This window comes from Artibeus jamaicensis, unplaced genomic scaffold, assembly GCF_021234435.1.
Source record: "Artibeus jamaicensis isolate MK-2021 breed Jamaican fruit bat unplaced genomic scaffold, CSHL_Jam_final contig_3105, whole genome shotgun sequence".
NCBI lineage: Eukaryota > Metazoa > Chordata > Mammalia > Chiroptera > Phyllostomidae > Artibeus > Artibeus jamaicensis.
Window position 1 is genome coordinate 142,103 of NW_026521715.1, and position 12,086 is coordinate 154,188.

A 12,086-nucleotide genomic window follows, 5' to 3' on the forward strand; every position below is an offset into this window, starting at 1 on the left:
CACTCAGTCTTAGCCCTGGGGGGGGAAGGGGCAGTTACAACTCCTGAAACCAGGCAGAACAGTTCCCAACAGCATAATAGTCTCCAGTTCCATCTATGCTGTCACAAAAAGTAAGAATTCTTTCTTTTTCTGTTGCATAGTATTCCACTGTGGGAATGTACCAGAGTTTTTTAATCCACTCACCTACTGATGGGCCCTTAGGCTGTTTCCAATACTTGGCTAATGTAAATAGTACTGCTATGAATGTAGGGGTGCATAAGTTCTTTTGAATTAGTGTTTCAGGACTCTTAGGATATATTCTCGTCAGTGGAATTGATTTTATAGAGAGAGGAAATAAGAGACAAAGAGAGAGAAAGAAACATCAGTGTGAGAGAGAAACATTGATTGCTTGCTTTCCATAAGTTCCCCAACTAGGATTAAACATGCAACCTAGGTGTGTGCTCTGACCAGAAATTGAACGCCCAAACTTTTTGTGTATGAGACAGTGCTCCAACCAGCTGAGCCACCTGGCCATGGCTGTAACTATCAGTTTGTACTTCTTAATCCCTTCACCATTTTTACCTAGTCCCAGCCCTCTCCCTTCTGATATGAAGTCTTTTTTATTAAACTCTCCTTGATTTTGTCCATTTGGAAGATAGAACTTGCTTCTTAAAAATATTATTGAATATAATAAGGAATACCTTGACTTATGAACATGTTTGACTCAATACTTTTTTCTTCCTTTGTGTCTGACAAGACATTTTAACCAAAGGTTGTTAGAAAGAGGCAATTGAAGTTTGCTTTATTTGCCTGTCTTCTCAAATACAAATATTTCTATGGGAAATGCCACCTGGAGACAGTGGCCATGGCACATGAATTTAATTACTAACCTTTAATTCGTAGCTGGCAAAATCAGTTCTTGAAGCATCGAAGCTAATCAGGCTTTTCTGACAACGCTAATCAATTGTTCAGCAGTCTACCTTTGCCTTAATTACTCTTGCACTACATTACATTTTCAAAATGTCAAGAATCCTCTTCTAGAAAAGCAATATATCATTCCTACATGGTGTTAGTAGGGAACCTGTTATTCCCCAACAGCTGGCCTTGGCTGCATTAGTTGAAATTGATCGCTTACTACAGTGGTACAACATTATAAAGAAAGGAGATGCAATGAGAATCATAACACACACACACACAAAAAAAAAATAGGGAGGCTTTTCAGCACATTTTTTCTTCACTTGAAATGAACCAGGTGCTTTCAGGCATTGTTTTAAGGACTTGTGTGTCCGTGATAGTATTTTCTGAAATAGATTAGCTCTGAGGCTTTTTACACCTCTGAATTTCTGTGACCTAAACACTATAAAACTCCCATCTAATCAGACATTCACTTAATCATTTGCTATAGATTCAAATCTCAAAAATTGCTGCTCTTTTCCTGATATGTTTCTCCAAATTAAAAAAATTTATACACAAGTATTTCTTAAAAATGAGGAGTAAAATAAAAGGAAAAAGCACAGTGCTGAGATTCAGTAGCAGGTCTACAGTTGTACCTGAGTTTGAAAGCTGATAGTACCAAAAATTTGGCATCTGTAAGCCTCATTTTGCTCATTTGTGCTCTGAACATAATAATGGGTTAATGCTACTAGAGCACTGGTTCTCAACCAAAGGGATTTTTGCTCCTAAAAGGACATTTTGCAATCTCTTTTGCAGTCTCAAAGAGACGATTTTGGTGTCACAGCTCAGGGAAGGATACATCAAGTGAGTAGAGGCAAGGGATGATACTAAATATTTCACACTGCACAGGACAACCCTCATTATAAGAAATTATACAACCCAAAGCATCAACTGTAGGAGTGAGAAACTGCACTCTACAGCAATTAGCACAGCTCTTACACATAGGAAATAGTCACTGACTCATTACTGTTATCATTTCAGTTTGCTTGGTTTAAGTAAAGCCCCTGTCATCACAAATACAAATTTCCTCTTCTCTCATTAATCATTAAATGCAATAAATTTTACATGTAGCTAATATTGAAATTATTTTAAATAAGTATGGTAAGTTTTTTTCTTTCTACTACTATTTGGTTCCTTTGAATGATCTTTTTTTCAAAATAGTGATTGATTCTCAGTTTTAAAATTGTCTGCCATAAATAAACATATGAATCAGCTTTTAAAATCTCATTTAGTCTTTTAAGGGTAAATTTTTCTTTAATTCATAGACTCTTAAAGATAGATCACAGGATGATAAAAATCTTAGATGTCATTGGATATAATCTAGCACATGGTTGGCTTTAAAATAATTATTCTATTATAACAGACCAATAGCTGTATTTGTTGACTCTTTAGCTTAGTGGGTCTCACACTTAGGTTGGAAGCTAGAGAAGCCAGAGTGTCCCTGGGTTCCCCTGTTCAACTGGCTTTCCCTTGTCACTGTCACTGAAACTAGCAGGGGTATCGTGCAGGTTTGCATTCACCGTGCCTCCTCTGTTCTGCTTTGCATTGCACAAGCTTGCTTCTGCTCACAACATTCTCCAGACTCCCTCACAACTGGCCTCTGGCTACATTAGCACATGATAGGTACTGACAAGAGAGAAAACAAGAGAAAGGAGGGCACCAGGATGTCTCTCTCTCTCTCTCTCTCTCCTTTCTTCTCCCCCTTCTCCTCTTTCCTTCTCATTCAAAAATCATCTCTTCCATGGTCCCTTCTCCAGCTAAGTTGTTTCTTGGCTTCTGGTAACAAACACCTCCTCACTTTGTCCTTTGGCCCTAGGGATAGTAGTTTCTTCCACTTTTACTGATCCCTGGGTTGTTTTACCATACTATTTTAAGATCTTCCAACACCTTTTTTTTCAACATCTTTTTTATAAACTAGTAATTTTTTCCATGTTTCTTCATTGTGCTTGTACCATGTGCTTCATTATTCTAGCCTAGCACCAAAAATATTATTTTAATGAGGTCAAGAACATACCTAAAATATGCCCAGCTCTGTACTGGGTACTTCATGTAGTTGCCTCCTTTAATCCTTAAATAATCTCACAGGTTGAAATCACGATCCCTGTTTTACAGATGAGACATGACAGGGCCAGGAAAGTATAGGCCACAGTCACAGAAGGAGAAAGTGGACAATTAGCTATTGGCAGCATAGACTATGGAACTGTGTATCTAGGTTCAAGTCCCAGTTCTGCCACTTTCCAGGTGGATGACTGTGGACACTTTACTTGATCTCTTTGGTTTTTTTTTTTTATTTGCAAAATGGAATTAATTACAATTTCTACTTCAGAGAGCTGTCATGAAGATGAGTGAGTTAATCTTACTAAAGTACATGTAGCAGTTCCTAATGTAAAATAATAGCTAAAAAAGTGTCAGGTAATTTTTTAAAACCCAATCTGCTGATCACAAATCCTCTACACCTGCCCCAGCTATTCTAACCTCCTTAGTTTTGCTTCTCAAACTGGGGACTGCAGATGTCTTACATGGGTTTCCTGGAAGCATAGCTGAAGGTGGGTTTATATGGAAGTATAGGGCAGTGCTCTCCGAAGAAACACTTAAGGAAGAGAGAGAAGCAGGCGTGGATGACAAAGGAGCCCCACCCTAAACCGTACAAGCTCAGGGGAGGCCAGCATTGTGGACCCTACGAACTGAGAGACCAAAAGTAACCACATATGCTGGTCTGGATATCAAAATTTCTAACTAAAAGTAGATCATGATGAGTAGTCATATCCTAGGCCTGTAGCTTCCTTGGCAAAGGTCAGTGTTTATCCTAAGTGAGCCTGTCTATTGCCTTTTGCATCTAAGGTAACATACCTTTGGAATGTTAGAGTAATTTCCTTTTCCAGACCCCTCAGGTCACACCCATGTACCATAGCAGAGAACACAGAACCCCTCATTGTTAACTTGTTCCTTGAATACCATCTCTATGTGCTGTAAATTTTAATTATGAACTGTCCTATATAAAATACATATTTGTCTCTGCTTTACTTTTTTATCCAATCCCAGAGATTTTCCTGATTTGCTTTCTCCTGCTTCTTAGTCTGCCACCACTGGATTTCACGTAATCCATTCCTGCCACCTACATCTCCTTTGATTTTAATGTGTAAAATAAGCTGCAAAACTGCTGCCATTCTTAACTGAAGAGACCACATACAGATGAGGAAATTGAAGTCCAGAAATATTAACTAAATTGCTTAAGGTGATGCAGAATCCAACCCTGCCTTAGCTTTCTTGGTCCTGACTCGGCCCCAGAACTGCCTTGAAAGGACTGATTTACTAGGTTGCCTTTCCAATTTATCTTGAATTGATAATAGAACTTTGGGAGCCAGCCAAACCAGAATTTTGAGTGTCAGTTTAACTTTAGAAGCCAACGTAACAGACACATTGCCAAATCTGGAACAAAGGGGGAGAATAATTCATGAAAAACTAAATCAAGAATTAGAAATTAGACTAGAGTAGGAATAGGATATAATCCAGAGATGAGAGTGACACTTCAAACTCATGGATATTCTCCAAGCTCATATATATGTAGCATTATGTGTACTGGCTAGCTGAAATATGAATGCCCAAGATAGTCAACCAAAGAACTAAGGAGAGAGCTGAGACTGAAATCTAGCTTTCCAAAATTAGAATAACTAATTATGAATAATCTTAAATTCCAAGACAAATATTACGGACCTTATGTTTGCAAATTTTACTGGCCAAGCTTTTTTTGCTTTTTTATTTAATTTTTCATGGGCCCACATTAGATTATTTCGCATGAATAGTTAATTCTTGAGTAAGAAGAAATTTAAACAGACTTTTACATAAAGGAAAACAGATAAACCTAAAGAAAATAAACATTAAAGTAGGAATATACATTTATAATATGACCCAACAATTACTCCCCCAAGTAATTACACCCCTGAGTATTTATGCCACAGAAATGTTCATTTAAATACACACAAACTCCTGCACATGGTTGTTCATGTCAGCTTATTTGTAATGGCCCCAAACCAGAAACACTGAAAATGCCCTACAGTAGGTGAATAGTTAACAAACTATGGAATAGCCATATCATGGGGTATGACTTGGCTATACAAATAAATACACAATTGATACAAAACACTGCCATTTTTGTCCTTTTTTATTTTGTTCAACCCCTCCACCCCTCAGAACATCCCCACCACCCCAACAGCTATCAGTCTGTTCTCTGTGAGTCTCTATTTTGTTTGTCAGTTCATTTTGTTCATTAGATTCCAGGTACAAATGAAATCATATAGTATTGGTCTTTCCTTGACTGGCTAGTTTCACTTAGCACGATGCTCTTCAGGTCCACCCATGCTGTCTCAAATGGGAATATTTTCTTCTTTTTTATGGCCAAGCAGTATTCCATTGGGTAAGCATACCTGCTATTTTATCCACTCATCTACTGATGGACACTTAGGCTGCTTCCAACTCTTGGCTATTGTAAATAATGTTGAAATGAACATAGGAGTGCACATATTCTTTCAAATTAGTGTTTTAGGTTTCTTCAGATAAATTTCCAGAAGTAGCCACTGCTGGGACATAAGGTAGTTCCTTTTTTAATTTTTCGAGGAAACTCCATACCACTTTCCACAATGGCTGCACCAATCTGCATTCCCTCCAACAGTGCAGGAGGGTTCCATTTTCTCCACATCCTCACTAACACTCTATGGAACATTTTTTGAATTTATTTAGGTTTCACTTCCCAGCAATTGTCATCAGTTTGGCTCAAATAAACTCATGAAATTTCTCTAAAGGTTCAGATGTTTTTTATGCTGACACAGAATGGGGTAAGAATGTGGTTTCAGCTAAAGACTGGCTTCAGCCTGATCCCATTCTGCAGAGGAGCTCTGAAGCAGAAGTTACACCCAGAGTTTTTCCCTCCTTTTGTTCCTCCATATCTGTGAGTCACTAGACACCTGACTGCAGAGAATGAGGATAGGCAGGCATAAACAACAGCACATGGGGAATCTTTTAGAGACTTTAACACCAAAACAGGGAACAGATACACTGAAAAGGAATGCACAAGACTTGTGGGAGTCACCTCCAGCCAGGTGACCCACTGGAAGGTCAGCAGCATTGGCATCTTCTGCAAGCTTGTTGAAAACACAACTGCAGGACTCATCTCAGACCTTCTGGATCAGAACCTGTAATTAACTAAGACCCTGGTGATTGCACATCAAGGTTGAGAAGCCCTATTTTAAAGATGTTGAGTGTGTGTAAATGTGTGTGGGTATGAATGAAAGACTTCAATACTACAACCAATTCAAAAAGCATTTCTATCAGAAAGTTTAAATTCTTGTTTTTCTAGTATTATAGTACTTGGTAAGCCAGAACTCCACTGTTCCTTTTAACAGAATGAATGAGAAGGCAAAAAGTATTGTGTCTTAAATACCACAAATAGGAAAACAAGAAGCAGATGACTAGTTATGATACTCATGGCTAACTTTGACTTTGCAGTTTTTCTAGATGGTCTTGAGGGGCTCACTGGACCATGTGAATAGGACATGCCATGTGTCAGCAAAGCACATGCCCTACAGGGACTGACTCTAGTCTAGCTTTAGAGCAGCTGTCCATGAACTTCACAAATATTTGTATCCATTTTATAGGAGACAAAACTCCCCCTAACATGGGACCAACTAAGCCACAAAATGACCTGGATAGAGAGAGATCCAGTTTGGAGTGGTGGTCCATAAAATTTTAGACAAAGTGGGTGGCCAATATTTTGGATCATAATGTTTGTGAGCTCTGACTTGGTGTTTAGAGTGTATTAAAAAAGATAAATCTGTTAGTCCTCAGTACTTCTTGTGAGGGCTTCATACTTCAATAAGAATTTAGTGGAGAGTGTTTGTCTAATTTTTATCTTCTAATCACCCAGAATGCTTCCACACATTTTTTAATTGCTCTATGCATTTATTAGCAAATATTAGTGCAGCAAAAAGGGAACAAAAGTTTGTTAATAATCCTCCACACAGTTTCATCAGACACATTTCAGGAAAAAAGTGACTAAGGGTCAATAATATCCCAGGGTCTTGGGGGATGCATTCCTGCTGGAGGAGAGGGGTGAACTTCTAATTCCTAGTGGATGAGGTCTCATTCCTAGAGGAAGGATGCCTATTGGTGTTCCTCAAGCAGGGTGGTCTCATACCAGGTGGAGGAGCCATAATGCCTGGAGATGGGGGGTTACCTGCTTACAGGTGTAGAGGTAGTCCCTGGACGTAGTGGGTACTGAAATGAGGCTCCAGCCATGCTGGCAATAGCAGCAACTGTAGCAGCTGTGACAGTGCCTTGTTCCTCTGGAATCATTACCTGCTGGGAGGGTCCCTCTACCCCTTGGACAGGACTTGCTAATCTTGCAGGAGCCTATGGAATTAGAACATCAGCTGGTATTCCTCTACCAGCAGCCCTGCCAACCCCAGGACCTCCTGCAGCTCTGCAAGTGGCATTCGAGCAATGCCAATATTTTGTGGGGGGGAGGTCCCTCCACAGTCATGGAAACTAAGTTCTCGCCACAGAGCAACACCGGAACCCAGACCACTTTTCTTTAAGTTCTGGCTGCTTCACATTCTTTGGCTTATCTTCCTGAACTCATTACAATCACAGAGGATGACCTTCATATACTTGTCAAATGGTTTAAAGCTGCCGATGAAGATCCAGCTGTCTTGCAGGAGGCACCTCATTCTAAAATGGATGTACTGCAGCACCTTGCTGCTCTTTCCCACAGACATGATGGTTGTTTCACCAAATCCAAGTTCACAGTAAACTTTCAGAATCCTTAAGAACTAAGGGAAGGCTACAAATAAAGATATTATGCAGGTTCTGCTACAAACAATACAAGCTGGGAGGAAAGCTTCAAGTAGTACGTGAATCCCGGGATATTCCAAGACTGCTTTCACCACCTCTTAGTGTCTTAGCTAAGAAAGCCTGCCTCAGTTCCACATGGAAGTCCACCACAGGTGCTTGCTGCTGCTGAGATCACCTCAGGTACACCTAACATTCTTTGGTGCTCAGGGAACCTGTTCTCTTACACTTGACCAGGACATCCACCTCTGGTACAGTCAGCTCAGCTTAAGAGTTCCGTCTCTGGTCCACTCCACAGTGCCTCTGGCTACTCCTAAGACCACAACATCAGGCATTTCTGGTGGCTACTGCACTCTACCAGATTCATTTTTTCTTTACTGTGTGATTTTTGAAAACCAGGAGTACATGTGTGGAAGAGGTAGTAACTGCTCATCCATGCTCATTTCTCGTCTCCTTCCTGGGTACATGGTTTAGATGGGGGCATATGATTAATTCTAGCCAATGAAATGTGAGTGGAAATAATGCATAATAAAATTTCCAGGTGGAAGTACTTATTAGTAGGTGTGAAAATCCTCACTCTCTTTTTTGCTGATGTGGTGATTTAATACCACCTGTTGATATGGTAATGGTTCAAGTTGAAGAAAGTCTGGTTTTCCAGTTCACTAGACAGGTACCCACTTACCTGCATTTGACTTCACATAAATTTGTTTGCTGAACCACTGAGTTTTTGGAGTTTGTCTTTTGTAGAATTTTATAATTACCCCAATTAATACAACACAAGCAATCAATACCATGGAAATATGGGAGCTAAAATATTAACAATTTAAGATAAATTAATTTGGAGTCGGAAGACCCAGATTCAAGTCTTGACTCCAATACTTACTAGGTGTGTGAGATTAGTAAAATCATTAACTATCTCTAGTATTAAGTAAAATTAGATTGAGCCTCCTAATCTCTAAGATTCTTTTTACCAGCTCCAGCATTCTATAATTCTTTGAAGCCCATGACATATTTTCTCATGTTAGTAGTGTAAAGCTCCTCCCCTCCCCATATCTTACATCTTGCCTAATCATGACAAACTCATGTAAATCCTAGTACACACACTATGCAAACCCTACAAAAATATTCTTTATAAAGAATCATGAAATCAGTCCATGCCTATAAAAATACAGTATTTTGTATGAAGAAAGTTCTGTCATATGTAAGCAATATTCACAGGGCCTTGCCTGATTTAGTCATCTGCCTAATTCACAGCTGAGTCTTTCAAAGAAGCCATCATTGTCATACTGAGAGCTCTGCCACCCAAAAATCAGTCCTGTGAGACTGAACTATTTTTGTTACCACTAAATAGATAGGTTTCCATCTGGGTTTAACCTCAGTCTAATATCCAACTGGAATACTGGAGAACAAGGCGTATTGCAGCTGAAAAATTTATTCTCTCTGTAATTTCAGGAGTTATTTTGACCCTTTGGGGCTGCAGTTTGCCTCTTAGTAAATTACTTATGTGTGGATTATTTGGGGAGCTATCGAGTTTCTTTTTTATTGCTATTGCTATGACACCCAGTCTCCTCTCTTCACATGTGTACTCACTGCCTTTTCTTTCTTCTCTTGCCTTTGACATGTCATATTTTAAGCTACAAAACTTCGGTTGCAGTAGACAGTAGTAGTTTCCACTCTTCTTTGAAAAAGAAGGCACAAACTCTCAACATTTGAAGTGAAAACCCAGATTACTATAGGTTTTAAACACTGAGCTCTGAATATTGATCTGAGTAAAAAGATCAGGGAACCGGAGTAAGGCAAGGGAGAAAATTGGGGTGAGAAAGGGCACATAAGGAAGAAGTACAATGATTATTTCAGGAGGTGCGTTGTTATGAAATGAATATATACTCCCAACCCAGGCCATCTCTTCAGACTTCTGAAATCAGGATACATTTTCTTTCTCACTGCCTGTCTGCTTATGTATTATCCTCTCTAGGGCTGCTCCAGCTGCTGCCCCCTTCACCCCTGCTGCTCCAAGATTAATTGTGTTGGGCCTGCTGTTTCTGTTAGGCACTGTTTCCAAGGGAAAGTCCTTTGGTCACAGGCTTCTCTGGCTTCACTGCTCAAATGCATATTCTGTAACATCAGAGAACAAACCACTTCCACCTACAAGGAAATGCAGAAGCAACTGTAGGGCAGACAAAAAATAGATTTTTCTCATTTTTTTTCACAGCAGGGGAAGTTTGTGAGGAAAGTAGGAGGCAGAATAAAATACTGGTGGAAAATAGAAAAAGACTCAAAGATCAGAAAACAGATTGATGATTGCCAGAAGAGAAGAGTTTGGGGGCTGAGTGAAAATGGGGAAGAGATTAAGAAATCCAAATTGGTAGTTACAGAATAGTCACTGGGATGTAAATTACCTCAGAGGGAATGCAGTCAATAATATTTTAATAACTATGTATGGAGGCAGGTGGGTACTGGAAATAGTGGGAGGACCACTTTGTAAAGTATATGATTGCCTGACCACTGTACTATACACCTGAAACTAATACAGAATAATACTGAATATAAACTATTTTTTAAAAATATGGTGGAATGTCTGGGATGGGGGTTGTCCTTTTGTTTTTGTAGTTTTGTATTTTAAAATTGGCTTGGGAACCTAGGTGCTTCTGTGTTGTTCTTTCTCAAGCATAAAAAAATAACAATAACTACTACTAATGTAAAATTAAACATGTTTTTCTACTAAGTCATACTAAAGGAACACTACTCAAATTTTAGTTGTATGTCTTGTAGTAAGTTACTCTCACATACTCTCTGAGTTCCTTACAAAGAATTCTAACATCTATTAAAATCATTAGAACTAAAGTTTAATCTTTTTTTCTTCTTTATCTTCAAGCATATATTTTTCCTAATTCCTTCTTTTCCCATATTCCAATGACTTTGAAATTATTTTTTTATTTCTGCTTCTTTCTACTGCTGCTCATCTCCTAATCTGAGTTTGCCATCTTTGCATTCTATCTAGGAACATCTCAGTTTCTCTCTTCTTTGAAATAAATTGCTTTGTTCTGCCTTCCTTATATAGAAATATAACCCTACTTCCCAATTCTTTATTTTTTCTTACCTTTTTATTTCCTATTTCTATCATAATCTGAATCAATTCTACTTGCCTTTACTCACTGGCATTTGGTACCAAGAATTACAAAAGAATATAGAATAACAAGTATTTGGTTTGTTTCCCAAGAAATCAAAAAGTATATTTCTTGTTAGGGTGATATTTCCCCCATGCCTTGGTAGCACTGGGGAAGGTGAACGTCATTCCATGAAACTATACTCACCATGATCTTATTCTCGGTAAAATATTGCAAATTTTACTTGATGATAGATTAAAGATAGCCAAAGTTGTTTGATAACTCTTGTATCTATAAAATGGAAGAAGTTCCTCTCTCTTGTACCTGGGTGGGTTCTGTGACTGCTTTGAAAGTTTGGCTATGCCAGATTGAAGGACCAGGCTGAACAGACTGGCAGCTCTTCATGCTCTCTCAGAACACTCATTCTTGGAGCTCTAAGTCACCATGAAAAAGTCCAACTAGCCTTGACGATGTTAGAGAAGCCACATGTAGGACTTGCTTGCAAGGTCCCAGCTAAGCTCAGCCTTCCAGCCCATTTCCAGGCACACAGACTGAAACCAGCATGGACTTCCAAACGAGCATGCCTATCAGCCAGTACCATGAAGTGACCTCAGTCAATGTCATGAAGAACAGAAGAACCAGCCCACCAAAACATCCCAAGTTCCTGACCCATGCACTTCTGCAGTATAATAGAATGGTTGTTGCTTTGAGACTATGTTTAGAGTGATTTGTCATACAGCAGTTAATAACTGGAATGTCCTTAATGGTTCCACACTTTACCATAGCTTGGGGGGCCTGAAGGGACTGTCAAACAAGATATAGTTCCTCCCTTGGGCTAACTTAGAGCCAGAGAAGCAGCTGGCTGTATTTCCTCTTGGTCATTTGAGCCAAGGAATAATAATATCCTGTTTAGCCTGAAACTACTCTACATAATCAGAACCTTAGTTCAAAAATTCAATGTGTAAAAAATTTTAATTTCTTATTTTTCCCAAGCACCTTCTGCTTTAATGTCCACCATATGTGTCATCAGAGAACCTTCCTTTTTCCTGGAATCAGTGAGCTACAGCCTTTGGGCTGCCTGTTCTCATATGTCCTGAAAGCTTAGAATGTTTTTGACATCTTTAAAAGGCTGTTTTAAAAAGCAACAAAAAGAGAACATGCAACAGAGACAAAATGTGGCCTGAAAAGTCTAAACTATTAGGT

General features: G+C 39.0%; 1 pseudogene; it reads right to left on the reverse strand.

The window, feature by feature from the left end:
* Nucleotides 1-6,981: 6,981 nt before the first annotated feature.
* LOC119045145 (small nuclear ribonucleoprotein-associated protein N-like) lies at nt 6,982-7,703 on the reverse strand (annotated as a pseudogene).
* Nucleotides 7,704-12,086: the final 4,383 nt, after the last annotated feature.